This window comes from Motacilla alba, chromosome 1 (assembly GCF_015832195.1).
Source record: "Motacilla alba alba isolate MOTALB_02 chromosome 1, Motacilla_alba_V1.0_pri, whole genome shotgun sequence".
In the NCBI taxonomy this organism is placed as follows: domain Eukaryota; kingdom Metazoa; phylum Chordata; class Aves; order Passeriformes; family Motacillidae; genus Motacilla; species Motacilla alba.
In genome coordinates, this window is record NC_052016.1 from 11,066,212 (window position 1) to 11,088,509 (window position 22,298).

Consider the following 22,298-nt stretch of genomic DNA (forward strand, 5'->3'; position numbering starts at 1 on the left):
TAAACACTTCTTACCACCAGAAGAAATGCCATCAGTTAGTGACTATTTTTCTGAATTATTCAGGAACAGCCATGGGGATTTGTATTCAGGTTTATGCACAATGACATTCTGTGCTAAGTTTCAATCTTGGAGGGACTGATGTTAAAATCAAGCACTGTGTCATGTGATTATAGGACATGAAGATGTGTGCTAGAAAAGGAATGAGAGGCAGAAAGATAAAAATCATGATTAACTTCAGGAAATAACTCTGAGCTTCAGTGTCTACGTGCAAGAAATGAGGTTAGGAAGTAACTCAGAGGAGAGGCATAAGATGGTTAGATGCAATTATGAATCAATGTTAAATGAAAACATTTAGGATGTCAAATGGTAGCAGTGAGATCCTGACTATCCTGTTTCCTCACTCTAAAATTATTTCTATTTTATACACACAGCAGTTGCTTCATTTTGAATTTCATCTGATCTGGTAACATTCTGCAGCAAGAAAACAGCAAGTCTGTATTCTAAGTAGATCAGTAAACAATAAATTCATTACAAACACAAAACTCAGCTTAGAATAAAATAGCCTAAATCCTGAATGGACATTATTCTTAAATTTATCTGTGATTACTTCTGCTCTCAGTATCCTCTTGTGCATTTGTTGGAGAATATCTGGCTAGGTGTTTTCACATCTGTCAGCAGAACCAGCCCCTAAATGTAGAGTGCAGCCCTTGGGAACACTTTGCAAGGATCCCCAGAGGACCTTTGGCCTGCAAAAAGCAAAGAAAGGATTAGATGGACCCACAAATGCTTTACTTTATTTTCGTCTGCAAGGGGAACAGGATTGCTCTAGCTTGGTCCCATGTGCTTCATCACTTTGGACAATGATCTTGCCAGACTGTAACTACTGCTGTGTTTGAGAGGTAGAAGTGTTATATTTAGAAATCCTCACTTAAAGGATATTTTGTGAATTACTTTAGTAAATATTTTTCTTCTGTTGTAATAAATTAAAAAAAAAAAAAAAAAAAACCAAAAAAACCCCAAAAACCAAACCCACCAAACAACAAATCCTTTAATAACTGGCTTGGAAATAAAATCAGAAAATGCACTGCAGAAAGCAGAGGCACATTAGCATGGGTGGTGCTGCAAGGGATAGAGGGAGATTTAGCAAAACTGGACAGGCAAGGAGACCTCTGGAAACCAATACCTCAAAATAATCATTGTGTGATTTTATATGTGGGAACTTTTAGGAGTTATTTCTAACAATTTTGTCAATACCTCTATCTAGTGTGGTGCTGCATGAGAGAAGAGTTCCTTACAGTGGGACAGTTTTCATTATTAAAAATATCAAGTGGCTTAGATCAGAGTCAGATCCTCAGTAGGTAATTAAGTCTTTCAGAATTTAAATGAAAATGAAGAAGTGTCTAAACTGCGCTTTGAGTTGGAGATTGGTGCTCCCTTTTTTCCCCCCACTCTGGATGTCTTCAGAGGCTTCCAGATAAAAGTTCAGTGTCCTGCTTAGACAATTGTTTCTTAAACAAGTTATTGATGATGCTTTGTTTTGAAAACTGCAGGAGATGTGATGCACATGTGTGATTTTAAATAGAAAAGTTAGCATGTATGAGCTTAGTGTGATGGCAGTAACTGGGGAAAGTTTTTAACTTGCTGAGCTACAATACTTGTTCTTTATTTATTCATTCATTCATAAATATTTTTATTTAGTGTCTACTTTGAAAACACTGAGTTAGTCTGAAACAAAGTTTAAATATTTTTAAGGCCTGTGTAGTTCTCTGTAGTCAAAAGAAAAAGTTTTGGGGTTGATTTTTAATGGGAGGAAGGGGAATCTTCAGAAACTCCCCCACATTTACATGCTGAGTTCCTGGTAGAGATCTGACCTCTAAGGGCACTTGGTCATGTGAATAGGGCAACACTTGGCTGGCTGATGCTTTCCTGTAAACTCTGGCCTAATTGCTCTCATTTGCTATTTAGTTGTGAATTCTTCATCTATTCGTTACCACTAAAGCCAGTTCTGTCATTTTATGAAGGCATGAGAGCACCTTTTCAACTAAAAAGAGAAAACTCTGGACCTAAACTCTTCTTTTTGTTGTTGTTGTTTCCTTTTTTTTTTTTTTCATTGGGTGTTTTGTGTGGGGGGGGGGGAGATTTGTTTGGTTGTTGGGGATTTTTCCCCCTTCTTTTTTGTGTATTACTGAAAAATTGCACCACTTAAAAGCACCCCTGGTAATTATAAATTTCAGCCTTTTCCTTCCTTTGGCAGACAAGAATGAAATACAAGTCCACAGGTAAAAACATGCCAGTAACTTGTTGGTGCACCACACTTAAAGAGCTTTCATTGGATATCCATCTTCAAAGTGCCTTGTAAACAGTGACAGGCAGAGTGGCTGAATGAATTCATCACTGCTGAGAAGCATTGGCTTGATTAGATAATCATCTAGTTTCTTTTATGCTACAGGGCATTTCACCTTTAGTCTTCAGCTGTTGGCTTCTGGAGAAAAATATAAATCATTGGACTGCGATTTTTCCCACATATATTCATTGTGCTCCCTGATAAATTTTCTGAACCTCTTAATTCCCTATCTGGCCTCAGGTAGGCTTCTTTTCCATGAAAATCTTCAAAGATATATTTTCTTTCCTTTGTGGAAAGGAGAGGGAGAGCCAGAATGAGCTGCAGTGCTGCACCATCACCTTCCCTGCCAGGTGTGTCCTGCAGGTCCCAGCTGGCAGAGGCACTGATGCAGCCTGGGCACAGAGTTTGTTCCTTGTCCCCAAGGTGCCTCTGCACCACCTGAAGCTGAGATTTATTGTTGAAAGGGTGGACTCTGGTCCAGGGGCTCAGTTTGGAGAGTTACTTATCCAGGAATAAGCATCTTATCCCAGTGCTTGGGGAGTAGTGGAGGGAGCAGGGTTGTTTTCCCAAGCTTGCCCCTTTTGACCACAAAGCCAGGCCCAAGGGGGATTTGTTGCTCTCATATCTTGTGCTAAGACTCTGGAAAGTTTGCCAGAAAAAAAGAAGTAATTTTTTTTTTTTTCTGTGAGAGCTGCCAGGAGACACTGCTCTTTATTTCTGCTCTGCACCCCTCTGAGCAAAGCAAATCAGTGTAGCATTGTGGGAGGAAGAGACTTCTGCTGTTCAAAGCCTTCCTGCTCCTGGCCTTATCCCTTGGCTGATTTTGCCAGGAAAAGAGCCAGGGATTGTATTCCCACATCTGCAGCGGGGACAGTGACTTGGAACCCCTTTACAAGTGATGCTGCTGCCACAGAGGGTACAGCCCTAGGGAAAGAGTGGTTTCCAGAAAATACTGGTTTTGGGAGAAAGTGCTGCTGTGTCCCTGGTTTCCTGGAGGCTGCCAAATCATCTCTTGCCATCCACGTGGGCTCTCCTGGCTTCCAGCAGTAGAAATTACAATTCCTCTTTGGGATTTCTTTGCCATCAAAAGATTTCCTCTAAAATTCTCCCAGTTGCAGACTGAGACTTACCCATCTCTCCTCCAGACTGCAGTGAGTTTGGCAAAAACTCTGTGCATCCAGTTTCTAGTAAAACCTGATGTGGCAATGAACAATGATCCGCCCCTGAAGCCAGTTAAAATAAATACATCTTAAAATGTCTAATTAAAAATCAATCCAACAGCTCATACCTGCATTTATTTCCTTCCAATAGATCCAGATTTAGTCTCTAGAGCATAAATAATCTTTCCTCTGATGATATTTAGGGTAGGGCATTATGTATCTTCTCTCTGAACTATGTTTCAAATATCAGTGCCCACCCCTCATATCCAAATATCGTGTGGTTGTATCATCAGCAAAGGTAGCAGCAAGCAAAGTTTATATATTTAAGGAAGTAATTTTAGGGTTTTTTCCCTCTAAATGTAATTCACATTGTCCAATATTACTAAAACAAATGGGCTATAACTCCTCTCAGAGGGGCATGTTTTTAGCATTTGGCTTTCGGGGAGGTTCCCTAGTGTTTCACATGAAGTCAGCATCTCACCCTCAGCTTTTACAGATGGAAAAGCTGGGATCCAGAATGGGAAGTAGCTGGCCTAAGGTTTCTCCAAAACCCTTGGAAAGCCCCTCAGCTCCCCTCCAGCCCATTAATTTCAGGCAGCTGCCAAGCACCAGATCCTTATTTGTGTTGCAGCAGCACTTAGCAACCTGGGCTGGGGTCGGGGCCGTGGTGCTGCCCCAGCCAGCAGTGACCATCCCATTTGCGTGCCTTGAACCCAAACAGCTGCAGGCAGGAGCCAAGAGAGGATGCAAAAGTGTTGAAGTGACAGGTTTAAAACCAGACCTCAGGGAAGCGAGCAACTTCAGCAGGAAGTTCTTGAATTTCAGCCACTGGACAATGATTTCTGCTTAGGTGTTAGGAAAATATCCCTCAGCTCCCATGGGGTCAGCCTGCAGCTCTCAGGGGGTTGGGGGAGGCAGAACAAACTCAGTGCATGCTGCTGGCAAGAGGGTGCTTGTACTGGTCATGAATTGCCTCAGGAATTGGGTGTAATGTTCCAGTTTATCACAGCACATTGGGGTATTTTGCTTTCTTTCGATGGTCCATGTGTATTGGATGTGCTAAGCTGAAACTTCTTCCTTGGAAGAAATGCAGCGATGGTTCAGCAACACAACAGGTGCCAAATGTTGCCTGTAAAAGAGAAACTCCCTGATTTTTTTCCATCTCACCACTTCTAGCAGCTGTTTTCTTTTCTTTCTACTGTCATAAGACAGTGACTTATTTACCCTGGAAATATATGTCAGCTCGGTGGTTGCAATCCTTTCCTTGTAATTTTTGAACAGTAACTGATGCAGTTTGATAAAAATTCTCCATGTTCTAATCAGTCAAAAATAGTCCTCTCATGAGACATGTATTTTTGGATAGCTCTAATCATGACTGACTTGGTCAGATGCCTAACTGCTAATTTAAATAGAACCATGTCCTTTCAACATCCAAAGTGCAGTAAGTCACTAAAAGGAAAAAAAATAATCTGTCTTAGGTGCTTTGCAGTAAAAATAAAAAATTGAGAAATTTAAGAGCCTTCCATTCCTTCATGGAGTCAGACAGCAAAATCCTCTGCCCCAGCATTTGATAAGTTTTTTTTTCCTTTATTTGTATGCATTTTCCTAAAATCAGCTGTAGTTGTGTTCTCCCTGGACTGATGACCATCACTTGAAGTTAACAACAGACATGTTGGACAGGTTTATGTGACTCTGATGTGGATATTTGCAGTGGAAATGAAATAATGAAAATTCTGCTCAAATATGATTCCACCATTTGATGAGAGTAATTGTTTTACTGCTTTGTTAGGTTGCTTTAACACAGCAAGGAGGTTTGGCCAGGAGCAGGATGATGTTTGCCAGGTGAGGTTCAAGCTGGACATTGCCCTTCTGGCAAGGTGCAATCCCTACTCTGGTGCCTATTTGTACCAACAGGAAGTGCAGGTCAGGCAATAGGAGCTGTCAGAAGGAAGAAAAATGTTCTTTTCCAGCTCTTTGACTGAGGACAGCCTGTCCTTTACAGATCTCCCTCTCCCCACTTGCATTCCCCCACAGCACTCAATTACCCATTAAGGTTTTTAAGAGAAACAGAATGGCAATTAAGCCCAGTACAGCAGTGAGAAAGCAGTGGAAGCCGTGGGCTTGCTGAGAAATCTATCCATAAATGAGTTAACTGCACAAATAATTCCAGCTAATTAGAGGTGTGCATTCCCCAAATAACTTGATTCTCTCGTTTACTTAATTGAGTGGATGGTTGCTCTGGGATGGAACAGCAGACTGTGCAGTGGCTATTACAGTAAATATCACTTTGACTAAATCTGTTCAAACAGTCCAGACTTTTTCTGTTAACTTGGAATTTGCAGCAGAATCAAGAAAACTGTTGCTTTGGATTTTTTTTTTAATTACATTATTGTGTTTAATATTTTAGAAGATGAAGGTAAGGTAAATTCCATTTACAATTCCGAAGTTTAGCTGAAAAGTGGAGGCTGTAAATAAGGATTGTTGATCAGAGAAGTGGAGTTTTTGTTTCACACTTCACAGAAATGCTGACAGGGCTGACAGCTTTCCAAATGATGACACAGATAAAACTGCCATGCTTGGATAACAAATCCAGATATTGCCTAGGGTCTAAGCAACTTCTTTGGGATTTACGGAATTTAGGATCTTTCCTTAGATAGAAAAATGGAAGAGAACCAGCAAGCTTTGCTGGTGAGATGTTTTTTCCCTAAATGATGAGAGAGAGGCTTCTAAGAGCTTCAGATTTTTCAGCTTGTTTGACATTGTCCCACCTCTTTTTTAAATGACCACTCAGTCTCAGTATCCAACTTTTTGTTCCATGTTTTAACAATTTGAAGAGGGCCACACCAACCACTGGGCATCAGTAAAATGTCTTTCTTTCCTGTTTTTTTTCTTTGCCTTGCTTTCTTAATTACATAAAAGAATAAGCATAAAATACTGGTACTGAAAGCACCCCTTTTCAAGAAGAATAAATTTCAATTCCTGCTTTGTGTTAGGACCAAGTGAGAGGAGACTTGACCAAGATTTTTGTTCTCTAGTGTAATGCTTGCTGGTCAAGGATTTCCATTTTGGCACTCAAGGATTTGGGATGTTAATGAACACTTTTTTAAAAAAGAGAGAAATTAAAATATGAGTAGCAAACCTGAAAAAAACAGTCAGTAGACACCTTTTTCTTTAGGAGAAGTAAAGTTGGAAATATGCCCCTGTTCTCCATTTTCTTGGAATCATTAAATGTACTGGTCTTTTGCTGAGGAAATAATTTAGGCACAAGGTAATAGCCACAGTGCTGCTTGTCATTAGCTTGTACCTGCTAATAGACAGGGAAATCCATCTGTTATGGAGTCCTACCTTCCTAATGGACCTTCAAAGAGGTGCTCCCCATGTCAATATTCACAGGAAAAACAGGGAGATTGCCAGGCCACCCAAGCCCTTTGCAAACAGAAGATTTGTTCAAGGAAACCTCAAAAAGGTCCAACACAATTTCTCTCTATTGTGTTATTACTTCACCAGCAAAACCTTTCCTCTGTTATTTTGATTCTCACCCTCTCCCAGTGTTAGATCCTCATGGAAATTCCATTTGTGCTCAGTCCTGCACTTATTTTTCTTCCCCTTGTTGTTCTTTCGCTGTTTATTTTTCTTTTCACTGTTGTATTTCCTGCTGGCACTGCTGATGTAAATCAGTGGGTGGGTTTGAGGCAGGGCCATTTTGTATTCTCATGGACATGGGAACATTTCTCTTCAAGCAGAAGAGCAGTGTCGCTAATTTGGCACATTGCTGAGACTTTATTTAGTTTTAGATTTTTTTAAATTTGGATTTGAGATTCAGCAGATGTTGGAAAGCAAATAAACCATGTGCAATGGTTGTTAGACATTACTCATGGTGTAATCCCTTTATCCAAATACAAAAGTTAAACATGTGAAACAATATCCTTAGATAACTGCAGAAGTCCAGCTCATACTCAGCCACCACCACGTCATTCCCTTCATTATTTGGTGCAGCACATCCTCTCTGAAGGAAGGTGGGCAGACAGGGGGAAGATGGATTCATGACTGTGCTTTAAAATAAATGTCAGCTAACCACAAAGGGTCAAATTCATTGCTGATGTAACGCTGCTGACTTCAGTGGATTTACACTGGGGATTAATGTAGTCCTTTTTCTAATATATGTGTTCAGGGGGGAGGAAGATGGTTTTTATATAGATTCAGCACAAGATCTGCTGGCATAAAAACAACCCAAACAGAATTGTTCCCTTCTCAAACATCTGTTAGCATGAACGTCCAAATCCTGTGTATCTGCCACAGGTTGTTATAATCGAGCTGCATTACATTAACAAAAATACAATAACCATTTGGTCTCTACTTTAAACAAGAGCTTATGAAAATGGCTTTCAGGTGGAGGGAGTGGTGATTTGGCAGCCTTCTCTTGGCAGGGCTGTGGATTGCACATGAGGGAAAGTTGTTTGGTGGTAGACCAGACAAATTGCTTAACAATTAATAAAAATAATGCCTTGTGTTTCTGCACGACAAGGTGCTGTGCAGGAATTCTCCTCTCCCCAGCTGCTCTCCACCAATAAAACATAGTCAGCTCTGTAGGTTTTTAAATCACACACAATGAAGTGGAACAGTGCTTTAAAATGGGGGAACACTGGATATTTGCACAAGCAAAACTGGATTTGTAACATGGGTTACAAATCTGATTTCCCTAGACTGCCCTGCTTTTAAAAGTCATTGCAGCCCCACATCAGCCAGCACGGTTGCTTTTGGGTTTTTTCGGTTTTATTTAAATTTCTAAGAGTTTTCTCCTAAGTAATTAACCTATGTAATAGAGTAGGTAGAAGATTATTACAGAAATCAGCTTTTAGGAATTGTATGGGTATGTTTTCATCAGAATTAGAGCAGATTTAATATCTTAAATCTTATTTTACAAGGCAACTGAGACTCCACAAGCCAAAGTGTGATGCAAAGTGATAAAAGGCTCAAGAATATCTTCTTGAAATCAGAGGTACAATTGAAAATGTTCTTTTTGTTCTGAACATATGATGGGGTCTTAATTCTGAGGCTTCTTATGGAAGACACAAACTTTGTCAGCCAGGCTGCAAATCGGATGAAGAAAATTTTGCCTTGTTTTCTGTAAAGAGGGGTTTGGGTTTCTTCTGCTGAAAATTCCATGACCAAATCTCCTTCTGGGAGAATGTCACATCAGCTGCTCTGGAGTTGTTTGCTCTTCATGCTCTTTGCTCCACTGGGCCTCTACAATGTCCTCTCTGAAGTACAACAAACCAGTTTTATTCTCTTGCTGAGAACATTTTCTATGTTTTTTCTGTGTTCTGGAAGTTTTCCTTCCTGAATCTTTTTTTTTCACCCCATTTTGAAAGTAGAGATTGTTTTCCTTGGGAGAAAACAAAAATTTCTTCGAATTACTCTACTGTTGGCACATGTGAACATTTTAGAAAAGAAATCCAGGTTCCTGGCTGTAATTTTCCTTCTTAGTGTAGAGTGTGTGATCCTCACAGCACTGATGAAGTTTTATCAGTGGTAATTAGAAGCAAGATACTGTGTGAGGATTTCCTCTTTTTGGGAAGATATAATTGCTTATGTATACAACACACTTAGCATTTTCCTGGAATTAATCCCTAGTGTTTCACATTTGAGATTATCTTGTTCAAACAGCTGCTTTTAGCTTTAAACACATAGATTTGGGGCAACACGTGTTATTTTGCTCAGAGTCCAAAACCAGTTCAGACTAAAGCTCTAGAAAAGTGCTGGAAATTTGAGATTGGACTCAGCATAGAACAGAAGAGAGATGCTGAGACGTTTGGTCTGAGCAAGAATTTTGTCTTTTGTAGCACTTGAAATCAACAGGACTGGAATAAATTCTCCTATTACTTCATAAATATAAAATAATTACTTTTGGTTCTGCCTTTCTCATATGCACATTGGTTGTCTTGATTAAAATTTGTGCCTTGAGTCTGGTAAATTAAATAATTTTAATCATTACTTTAAAAGATGCCCTATCTGTTCCTATATCAGCAAAGATTTAATACTTCAATTTGGAGTTCACAGAACCTCCTAACTGCAGAATTTTTAGTGATTGTAGAGAAAATATGGTCAGGTAGATCTTGGATATGATGATCTAGTAAAGCTCACGTAAGTTATTGCTGAAAATCTTTGAAGGAAATTAGACTATAAAAATAACTTTTATGATGTGGATTAATGTAGGAATTAATATGTCTCCAATCAGTTAACAGATTTGTTAAGGATGAATTCATCTTGTTAAACTGATTTTTTTAATATATATATGTATATATGTTGATTTTGGAGAAGTTTTTGTATTTTAATGCAATACTTGTAAACACAAGTTTGCTGGTAAGGATACAGTCAGAAGTTGTCAATTTGGTCTTGGTCTCCTACTGCTGGGTTCAACATGGTGTGCTCAGGTGATGTGTTAAAGAAATCTGTGTGGTTTGATTTGTTTTTCAAAGTTAAATTAAAGTTTTATTCTCCTTAAATGTTTCCTTATTAAGATTCTTGTAAATGAAAACATTTAGGTGTCTACTAATCACCAATAGCAGCAAATATATTTCTCAATTAATCAAGTAAAGCCTGTTAAAAGCAGTTTAAGGACCATTTTATGGGGATTCTCAGTGACACCTCTCCAAATGCACTTGAGTAAACTTTATTTGAGACCTTACCAGGGCTCTTGGGCAAACAAAGCTTTACTCCTCCAATGAATAAGTGCCTGCATTGGGGCTGTGCAGCATTCAGGAGCAGTGAACCTGTAAACCTATTAAATTTACTGTGTTCTGCAGCACAGAATATCCTTGCTTTCAGTCGTTTCCTAACTGGTCATAGGGAAATGCAAAGAGGTTGAGTGGAGGGGCACTACTACCAATCCCCTTTCCTAAATATCTGTAGAAATACTCAAATAAAAAGAAGGATACAATTCATTTTAGCTCATTCCTCTTTAATGCAGTCCTTAACCAAAATATGTTGCTGAGCATAGCACAGACTTAAATGAAGTCCACCTTTCACAAGGATGAAATTTCCCAGTTCTGTGGCCCAGAGGTATTCCCATGAGATGCTCTCTGTGCAGTCAATGTGTATTCTTTTTGGGGGCTATAAATCCTCAGAAGTATTTTTAATGGTGTATTAGCTGTGACTTAGGGGGGGACCTGGGTTTTATTTGCCTAGGAGCTTTCATTACAGGTGCCTTTGGAAGGTTGATGGCTGGAGATAGAATCAAAAATAGAGGTGAAAAGGAGTTATTACTTGTCAGAGACCCTTATTTTCCCTGCTACTCTGCAGGGCTCTGTGAAATGGCCCAGATTACAGATCAATAATGGAGTGCTTGCACTCAGCTAAAACCAAAACCCCATAAACTTTAAAACACAGAATCAGTGCTGGGTTGGGAGCTTGCTGGGAGCTGAGTTTTACTGCTTGGCTCATCCAGCTGAGATCTGGGGAGTATTTATCTTCTCAGTGGTGTCAGTAGAGGCTGAGCTGGCTGCTCTGGTAGTCCTGCCATTCTCCTGCAGCGACATCAGTTAAAATGCTCCAAAAGACTCTGCAAATGCACTGCCTTCCTCCCAACTGCTGGAGCTGCTGAAGGTTTCAACAATGTCTTCCAAGGGAATAATAGCACCTCAGAAAATGTGCTTCTCTATAATGCCTGCCTTACCTTTTTGAATTCTGCAGAGGATACATTTTCTTGTTTGTGACATCAGCATCATGTCTGGACAGCAGTGCGCATCCATTTATTTTTTTAAATTCTGCTTTTACTTGAGTGGCCCTAAGTGTGGCAGATACTTCGGGTTCTGATACAGAGCTCTAGGGGTGGGTTCTGAGGAGTGCATGTGTAGTTGTTCTTCTAGAGATGCTGTGTTATTCTCCTTAGGGTTCTCCATAGGAGAATGGTTCTCCATAGGAGGTTCTCCATAGCTGTTTAGGAAATTTGCATCCATGAGGCAGCACAAGCCAGAAACTGGAGTGCCCCAGCACAGTCTGTGCCCTCCCCAGCCTGGATGAGTGCTGGGTGGACAGAGTGGGTGATGGGGATGGGGGTCCACCAACAGCTCCTGGTGCAGTAAATTAAGACTTACAGGTGTCCCAGGGGCCCAAAATGCTACATCACATACACCCTTGTACACCCTTTTCTGCAATATTTATTCTTTTTTACCATAGCTTTACATGCTACTGTGGCTGCTGTAGCTTCTCCGTATTTATTAGGCTTGACTGAATATTATTATTATATAAATAATACCTTTTCTTAGCCCTTTTTAAGTGCTCCCTTTTTCCTGTCTTTGATTGTCCCTGCAGGTGTATTAACACAGACTTTGTACCTCGATGCTTTCTCGCTGCGAGGTGTGTGTGTGAAAATCTCACAAGACAGCTGATGATCTCTTTTGCATTGCTAAGTGGTGACAGCAGGACTTCAGGATCACAGGGGAACAGGCAAGAGTCCACTGGAATATTTATAATAATCTCTTAAAGCTCTGCGAAGCTTGAAAAAGTCATGAGAGAAACACCTGTGGGGAAAACATGAATTTTCATGGGATCAGAGGGCAACTGGGCTTGCAAGGGAGCTTGAGAAGCCTCTAATCCAACTTCCTGCTCAGAGCAGGGTCAGCCATGGGTTCAACCCAGGTTGTTCAGGGCTTCATCCAGCCAGGGTTTGAAATACATGGAGGCTGGAGACTGTACTGGGCAGGAACTGCTCCACTGCCTCACTGATCTTAAGAGGGAAAAGATTTTCTGTCTTTGCAGTATGTGGTGGTGTTTGAGGGTCCTGGGACTAGGGAAGAGATGAAAATCTTGACCCCATGTTTCAGAAGGCTGATTTATTATTTTATGATAATATATTATATTAAAAATGCTATACTAAAACTATACTAAAAGAAATAGAGAAAGGAAACATCAGAAGGCTAGAAAGGAATGAATAACAAAAAATCCTGACTGCTCAGAGCCTCGACACAGCTGGACCACGGTTGGTCATCAAGTAAAAACAATCCACATGAGACCAATCAAAGATTCACCCGCCACATTCCTCAGCAGCAGATAATTATTGTTGACATTTCTTTTCTGAGGCTTCTCAGCTTCTCAGGAGAAAAAAATCCTAGTGAAAGGATTTTCATAAAATATGACAGTGACACCAGTATGAATTGCTGGTTTCAGCTCCTGCCATCATCCTGCTGTGCACCCCTGGGAAGGGCCTGCCTCTGCCTTGTGATTAGTTCCCCTTGGGCAGTGGGGGCAGCTGCTGGGGCACCTCAAAGCCACCATTGTCCAGCCTGAAGGAGCCCCAGCCCCTCAGCTTTCCTCCTAGAACTTCAGCCTTTCCTCCTAGTCTTTCAGCCCCTGCTCATCCTGGTTCCTGTAATATGACCTCTATCAAAGTCTGTTTTTTTCTTCGGCATTGAGAAAGTGGGGATGGGATGCAGTGTTCCAGATTCAACCTCACAAGTGTTGGGTGTGAGAGATTCCTTCATCATCTTCCTCTACTTTGTTCCTACTGCTCTTGGCCCTTTCCTGCTTCACACTTTTCCTTTCAAATTTCAATGCACCTTGACTAGAAGAGAGTCCCTTGTCTTCATTCTTTGAAAGATTTTCACCTCTTCCAAGGTTCATTTCCACTCACGACAGATTAAAAACTGTCTGTTTTAAAGTTGTTCGCTTTCACCAGATACTCCCAAAATCAGAGTGTCTGGTATACCACAGAGCTTTTGCAGCACAGCTCCAGATAGGAGCTGGACAAAGCTGAAGAAAAAAGGAAAAAAATAAGACTGAAAGTCAAAGCTCAATGAAATTCTGGACATAAGATTCAGGAAAATTCTTTACTGTTAAAAGGTAAAAATTTACTCAAAATAATAAGAATTGTTAGATGGACCCTTATTTTACTTTGAAAAATACATGTATTAGTTCTGCTCTGAAAAAGATTACTAGAGAGAATTTCTGTCAGAGAGTAACTGCTTCCAGCTTTGGTGTTTCTAAAAGTTGAAAGTTTATTTTTGGGCAGAGGAGCAGGCCACAAACATCATACCCACTGTTAGACTAAAAATTAGGCAGCTGTGAACCCATAAAAATAGATGAGACTTCATCAGTCATCTGAGTTATTTTGATTCATTTTGTGGATTCAATTTTAAGGGGATCTTTGCAGTGTGGACACAAAGTGGGTGAGGTTTGTTTATGAAGGGATGAGGTGCTAATCCTTCCAAACTGATAACAGCCATGTATTTAGGGCCATGTAATACCTTGGCATTACTTTTTTATGTACAGAGGATTTCTGCAAATGGAAGCAACTGGAAATAGTTATCATATTTCAGGTCTCCCAAGCGAGAGTTAAAGCTGCAGGTGATGTTTCAATAGCTCTGAATTAGAGAGTTCCATTTAATTCATTTCAGGTCGTGATGAACTCGTAGCCTTTGGTAAGAAGACTTGAGCCAGCCAGAAAAAGATTGAATTACTTGTCCCATGGGAGGCTTTTCTCTGTTGCTGGAGAATTCAAGCACTTGGGGGTCAATGTGGAACATCTTGGACAATGTCCTCTTGGCTGAGCCCCAAACCATCAAACCCTTCTCACTGGTTTTCTTTGCCAGCACTTGCTTCACCTTCACCAGCCCCAAGATATGCAAAGCCAAATTAAAAAAAAAAGAAAAAAGAGAGTCCAGATGGGAAAAGATGACCAGATGTTTTGGTGAGGTTGTGATGATCCATTACAAAAGAATTCTGTTTTGTTGCCACAAACATAAAGACTGTTCTTGTGCATTGAAATACAGAGCTTTCATTATCCCAGGCCTTTGTTCTTCACTTTCAGACAGATATTTCTACATCTGCACTCTACTCGCCACTGCATCATGGGTATAATGGAAAAGAAATGGCTTTTTCACCTGCCTGCAGCAATCATTTCTAGAAAATAGTTTCATAAGGAGCAGCAAGCCTTGCAGGTTCCTAACAGTGCTCCCAGGAGATCTGAACTGCAATTCTTACAGAGCTCCTGACCTCAACACGCTTGTTCACACATTCTCAGCAAATGTTTGTGTAAACTATAGTTTCTTTCTAATCAAATCAAACCTGTAAATAAGCTGGGGAATCCCTAACCCTTGGATATTAGTGGTTTTAACTGACATAATACAAGTTATGGCTGTGGTGTTTAGTGAGAATGGGAGTCTCAGACTATGAAAATATGTAGACATTAAAAAGCTCCTGACAAAAAAAAAAAAAAAGGCTTTTTAGGAGTCATAACCATCAATATCACTGCTGTCAATTAATGATAATTCCGCCTGACATAAAAAGAAAGGTGTGTAATTTGTAAAGTATTCTGAACTGTCAGGCTCCCAAAATACAAAGTTAAGAATGTACCAAACAATTCAAGAATAACAGGCTATGTTTGCATCTAGAGTACCTAAATGTACTTGAACAGCAAACTTGACAAAAATAAGGCTTCAGTTATAAGTCATAATTAATGAATAAATAATTAAAGGTAAAGAGACTAAATAATTAAAGTGAAGGGAATAATTTGTAAAATAAAATAAATTAGCTTCCCTGGGACTACTTTCTGATTCCACTGATCTGTTGAGGAACCTTTCCTGAATTGTAGTGGCTGTACACATTTAAAAGCAATGTGAGGGAAAAACAAGTTCTTGAAATAGATGACTGACTGAAAGTGTGGCTTGACACTCTCACCTCACTGTGTTCTTCCCCACAAGTTAAAGAACCCATGTCTGGTTTGTGTACTTTTGTTTTTCTGAATGCTTGTGTAAGTTCACCAAATAGGGGTTTTGTTATATTTTCAATCCCACCTATAATGTTAAGCCTTTCATTCTTACTTTAACAAAAGTTTTGCTTATCTGTCATCAGAACCTTATTATTTCCACGAGGTTTTGACCACTTCCATAAATAATTGCATATTCTAATACCTGCCCTGCTGCCAGAGCAATGTGGAGGGCTCCAAGCCCAGATCACCAGGACTTCACAGAGTCCTGGGTGTGTTCCAGCTCTCAGAGATTTACAGGTCTGGGAGTTTTAAAAGGTTCATGCTCACAGGAAAAAATGCTGTTCTCATAATTGAAACTTGCTGTGAATCTCCAGAAAAATTGTGAGTTTGAGTGTGTTTTATTGATTTGCCTAAATATTGAGTGAGTGCGATTTCAGCTTTTTTTAACCATCTCACACCAAAAGAAAGTGGAATGACTGAAAACCACCTTGTTCATATTTAAGATTAGTTTGAACAGGAGCCTAGTGGCTTCTTAATGCATCCATCCACCTCTAGGGCCAAAAAAATTCCATTTTGTAGATCAAGGGTGTAGCAGATGTGCTCAGTCTTTTGTCTTCAAGGATTGTTCTCAGAATTCTTGTAGTGGTTTTATCTCAAATTGAACAGCTCAGTTTCTCTGTGAAATAATTAATTACTCTATGAAATATTCTATTAAGTTTGCTGTAGAGAGGTCTACAAGCAGGGTGTCTGCAGAAATGTAAATGTTCAAGCTGTTCATAATCCTTATGAGTAATATTCAAAAACTGGCATTATTTCCACAAAAAGACATCTTTGTGCATCATCAAGACAGGAAAAATTACAAACAGAAAATTCAAATACAAGCAGATAAAGTATATATCCCTTCTCTCGAACCGTGTTATTTATTTCAAGTAGCTAGAATTTTAAAAACTAAGTGAAATTTTGAGTTGGTGACAAGCTTGGCACAGTTCATTTTAAAATCTAATTTAAACAAACAATTGGCTGATTAAGACTCTTAGACTACCTCTGTTTTGAAGGCAGCTAAAACATCATAATCTCAGTGTGATAAGGTAAAGTAGCAGATTTGTGTAGGAAAGCGTTCCTTGTTCCATTCTGGAATTACTTTTCAAAAAATACCTTGCTATTTTATGCTTGTCCAAAGAAGTTTTAGAAAAATTATATGTTGAAATGGAGAGAGGATTCCACCCCCTCTTTTATGCAGACAGGGAAGTTTGAGTTACACAGGTGCAACTCCCTTTTTTTTTTTCAATGGCAGAGTTTGGCCCCTTACACCCTTCCAAACAATCCAACAGCAGCATTTCCCTCCTGGTTTGGAAGGCTGAATAAAGTTATATATTTCCCATTTCTTGACTGTTTTGGCATTCCTCCCTGAAAGGGAGGAAAAGCCTTACAAAATTTCCTTTGGCCCAAACCCCAAAACATCTGCTGCAGCTGGGGGAAGCCAGGTCTGGCTGTGGTGGTGCCCACAGTGGGGGCTGGGGGGTGGCCAGCAGCCCCCAGGGCCCTTCCTGGAGAGGGGAGATGCTGAGCTCCTGAGGGGGGATGGCTGGATGGCACTTTGAGGCTGCTAAAATTAGGAAGGCTTTAGGCACAGAAGAAATAATGTGGAATTATAGCATGGTTTGGGTTGGAAGGGACCCTAAAATTCATCTGACCTGGACACTAGGAGCTGAGTCTACACCCCCTTCTGCCTTTGAAGGTTTTGTGAATTTATTCTGACTTCAGTTCTTTTTTTTTTTTCTGGAAAAGCAGCCTGTTGAGCAAGCTAAAAGGCCACAAAATATTTTTAAGGCTTATGGGAACTTGGGAGAGACTTGGTTTTTAAAAAATCAAATAATTGCATTGCCGTGTTCAGCCTGCACTGAACAGCCAAACTTTCATGCTCATTCTCTTTCAAAACTCTGGTGCCCAAGCTCCAGTGGTCCCATCATCTGCCCACGTGCATGCTTCTGAAAAGCAATGTATTCTCTTTCAAACCCACAAGAAAGGGGATTATTTTACCCAACATTAGCTGATATTTGCTGAGGGGGTGCACACGGATGCCGGGAGTTGACTTGGGGAAATTTGCTAAGCTATGAATGAAGGAAGCTGAGTTGAGAACCTGAGCCACACACACAGGACACAGTTTGGCAGCTGCTTTGGAGCTCATGGAATGAAATCCATGAAGAGAGAAAGGCAGTTTGGAAGCGCAAGATTCTCTCAGGGCTAACACAGCTGACACAGGATGGGGGGGGTTATGCCCTCTTGTTTTCCTTGTCCTATAAAAGTGAGGATGATAAATGCCAGTTTTTATTTTACTTGGAGTGTCTAGGGGATAAATGCTGTGAGGGCTGAGGGCCTAATGACTATAAAGAGTAATAATAAGCTAGCAGAACCAGGTACCTTAAAAAACTCTGTAAGCCTAACCAGGCTCCCTCCCTTATCTATTCCCGTGTCAAACTCCTCCTCAGGTAAGAGGGACACTTCTGCTGTCTGGCAGCTTGGCAGGAGCAGCTTTCAGGCTCATATCAGCAGGATGAAAATTTTAATTGACAATAAAGCCACTCAAGTTTATTAAGCTGGTCTTAATTTGTAGCTGAAAGGTAGCTAGTTTCCATTAAAAATCAGATATAAATACATGCACACAGTGTGACCTGTTGCATGCCTTGGGTTTTGCTCTCCATCACAGAGCTTCCTGGGGGCTAATCACCCTCCCAAGGGAGCAAACAAGGGGGTGAGAAAAAAAGATGGAATTCCCACTGCAGAGCTTTTAGCAGAGCCCTTGGTCTGGGGAAAGATTTTTCTTTTCTTCCAAAGGAAAAGACAAAGTTCTGATGGCCCAGGGCCCTTCAGCTGGGGCCAAGCCATGTGAACAGCTTCAGTGAAAGGAAAATATTTTGGTGAGCTTGGGGTCTCCTCCTTGTTCTCCTGTTCTCCTTCTGTTGTTATGGTGTTGTTTTCAAAATATCTTTACCTCTCTTCTACAGCCTTAGGAAACTAATAAGAGAAAGTATCTGTTACTACCCTGAGAGCAACTTGGGCTTTTTTTATAAGTGTTTGTGGAGAAAACTTTTCTGTGCAGCTGGCAGCTTATCTAAATTAAAGCAGAGGACACTGAGGTGAGCAGTGTGGCTGCCAGATGATTCGCTGAGAATACTCTGCTCTGTGGCCCATGTTTTACTGGTAGCTTCCTTTTTTCCTTTAATATCATCAATTTCTTGCAAAGAGACAGAGTTTGACGTATTTTTCCAACAGGTGTTAAAAATTCTTCTTTTACTGAGGGCCAGTAGTGATGTTTCTTCTTCTTTTGCACCAAAAGCAGTCCTTGAAGCGTGTATTCAAACATAAAATACATGGATGGGATCTTTGTCTGGTACGTGCCACAACATGCATAGCATGAAAAAGTGGTCCTTAAGTCTTCTGCTTACTTCATGTGTGGTGCAGCTGCAAAATATGGTGGAAGAAAGTTTTTTATGCATTATTTGGAGCATGCTCTGTTACAGAACCAGTCTTTGGACATTCCCCTCATCCCCACCTCTCTTTCCCCTCACTATTCTCTGCCCCCAGTGATCATCTCTGGGCCAGAAAAATGTGTGATTGCAAAGCAGGTAAAAGACACCCTTGAAAGGTAAAATAAGCATGCAGCTGAAGGATAAGTTTGATAAGGTTGCTAAAGCAATTGTAAATAGATTTTGTGGAAATTTTTAGAGGAAATGATTGTGTGTATAGTTCCAGGTCAGTGTAAATTCAAGAAAGGTCATTATAAATTCCAGATTTGAATGTTCAAACTGTCTGTTGGTTTTTTTTTTAATTATTATTACTTCACCTGTTTATGATAAAATCATGTTTCAAAACTGAGAAATAAGGACAAAGCTTCTTCAGATGTACACCTACAAAACCTTAATATTAATATGTATATTTACTATTAGTAGCTGCTATTCTGAAGGCACTTGTTGCCAATACTGCTTTTAGAAAACCTGGTGTTTGTTCACTCTCCCTCTACAAAGTAAAATCTGAGTGAAAGAAACACACCTTCATCACTGATTTTTGTGGTGTTCACACAGTTCTTTCCAACCTGGTCCATGCTTATAGTTTCAAACAATTCTCAGTACACTGCATTTTCAACCTGTTAAAATTCTGGTTTGTGCAGTTAGGTGTACAATTTTATAATTTGATGCTCATCTCACCTCCCCTCACTCACCCACATAATATCTATAACTATATATATATATAGTTATTATATACAATATATTTTTATATGCCTTTATATTAAATAATAATAACAATATACTTATATATTTTATTTACAAAATAGTGATCTATTAAATATATTTTAAATATCTATTTATTAAACCTAATATTTATTAAATATTAGTAAATGTAATCTATATTAAATATTAATCTTGATTATATATAAAATAATAGTAAAAAAGAGAGACATTTTAAGGAGACTGGATTTATAATTCCCCAGATGTTGGTGCCATGTAGGTGAAAAGCAGGAGGCAGACAATTGAAAACAGGCATCGACCTACAGTCAGGGAACCTACAGCCAAATATTATGATGACATCTCTGTCCTTCAGTCAGCATGTGTTAAATTAAAATAACAGTTGATAACGTCCTTCAGAAAGGACATCTTTTCATTCCCTGAGGCTATAAGATACCTGACACCACCAGTGATGAATTCCTGGGGCCACAGGAGAACAGTTTGACCTTGAATTCCCTCTTCTCCAGTGTCTCAGTGTCTGAGAACTCCTCTTGGTTTTCTTTAAGAATTTAAATGGCAAAAGGAACATCCAGCAATTCCCCAGGTCCAGATGTGGATCTGTATTTGACAGAGCAGGATGCAGATGTGTAGGGCTGTGCCTAGAATGGCATAGCTTCACACATTTATCAAGGAAAGCTATTTGATCAAATAAAGATCCCAACAGATCCTGACAACCACCTGGTGGTGTGTGTGCCACAGCCAAAATTATCCACACATCGGGTGGAGGAGCTGATCACAGCTACAGGCTGAATCCTGCACAGAATGAGGAACTGTCTGCTCACATCCCATTTTGAAGGGGTTGCTTTTTACTGCTAAACAGCAGAATTCAGCATTCAGGCTACAATTACAGCTGCATTGGCACTGCCTGACTGCATTCCTGGTTATGGTATTCATGGACATCTTCCATGCAAAACAGAAATACATTCCCAGTCTTGGTGTGAATGGAGGAGTGTCTGAAGAATTTTTGGTTTTCAGGAAGGTGCAGGCTGCCTTTATCAAGTATTTCTGCCTCAGTTTGAAGCTAAGTGTCCTTTAAGGGCCTCATGTATCTGGAGATCCACCCATGCCATCAGCAGTAATAAAGCAAACACAAAATGATCAATGATTCTGTTCAGTGACAGCTTCTGGAAAAGTGCGCCTCACCCAAAATTCTTTGCTGTAAAAAGTAAATGAAAACATACATTATATAAATTAATTGTTCAAATATTTCCAATTAATTGTTTGAGTATTTCCAATAATTAGCAAGCTGTCTTAAATGATTGAATTTTAAGCCAAAATTTTAGCTGCAGAAAGATCCAGTTCAGGTTCTTTGTGTGGTTCTTTCATTCTGGGGCTTGGTTACATTGTTTTGTTTGAAATGGCTTATCTGCCTGAACATGGTTTCATTGCAGCTTATTATTTCAAATGTATATTTCCTTCCAATTTTTTTTTCCTGTGGCAGTTTTAACTCCCTTCCGCAGAAATGTGCATAGTCTCTCTTAGATTCACTGTATGAAAAAATACATATAGTATATCTATTTCATGTCCAAGACTGATTCCAAATGTGATTTTATTTTAAAGTGAGCACTTATGAACTGCTTTATTTGAACAAATAAAGTTTTCAGGACTATGTTAGGAATATATATCAAAAACTATTATCTGAAATACATTCCTTCAAAGACACAAAGCAGGAGCAAGTCCCATCTTTGTATAAATAAACATCAGATTTGACTACTAGAGAGGTTTAAAATGAAAATTCTTTTGGTTTTAACCAGTTTTCTCTGATACATAATGAACCCAGAGTAACTCGTTTAGTGCTTGCAGAAGTCTGGGCTGAGGCCCAGGTATCCAAGTCCTTTCAGATAATCAACCTGTCTTCTCTCACTCTCCAACATCAGCTCTGCAGGGCCATGATGTAATATGGGAGATTTTGGTGTCTGGGGGAGAAGTCCTCTGGAAATTAAAGCAGCAGTTACCTCTGCTCAGTCTGGAGTCTGGCACTGGGCTCTTTTTTCCCTCCCTGTTGGAACCATTAGGCAGTCTAGACTCCTCTTTGTCTGTTGAGACTCCTCTCCCACCTTTTCATGGAGAAAATTGGGAAGGGAATGATGGAGGGGGGCAGTAAAGAGAGAATCCACCTCAAGGTGTGCCTCCCATGGCTGTGTCTGACAGAATTTTATCCTGGGCTATGAACCCTGCCAGCACTAAAGGCTTCTGGTGTCCTACCCAGCTCTGGCCAGCACAGACCAGTTTGTTTTGAGGATTTCACATCTGACACTTCCAATACCACGGAAAATCATCCTTTCAGTTTTTGGATGCTGAGGTTTTTCTCCAGAGGAGTGTGGTAAAGCAGCCCACGTGATCTTCAGTTTCCCCAGACTCAAAAAGGTACTGGGCTGTATGGAAGGGAGTTCTGCCTAGAGACAAAAACTAAATACCTAAAACTTTTAAAATTATTACACTTACAGTGAAACAAGAGAAAATAAAAAAGGCAAACTCAATCATTGATCTTTATTTGCAAACTGAACCACAAGCAGATCTCAGTGGCTCTTTTGGACTGACATGTCAGCACTTTGGAGGTGTTAGAGAGTCTTTTTTTCTTAGTCAGTGCAACTGTGTGGATCGTGTGAGCTGCTTGTTACCCACAAAACCGAGGGGTGTGGTCAGGCAGTGCTTTGAGCCCAGGAGAAAGTGGAATTCCAACACTCCACAAATTTATTTCCTCCATTTATGAAACAGTGTTGCAGAAGAAACTTCTGCAAAAGCAAATCTTTGGGACTTCTGTCTCAAGCATCTATAAAAGTTCTCCAATATCTACGAAGTCT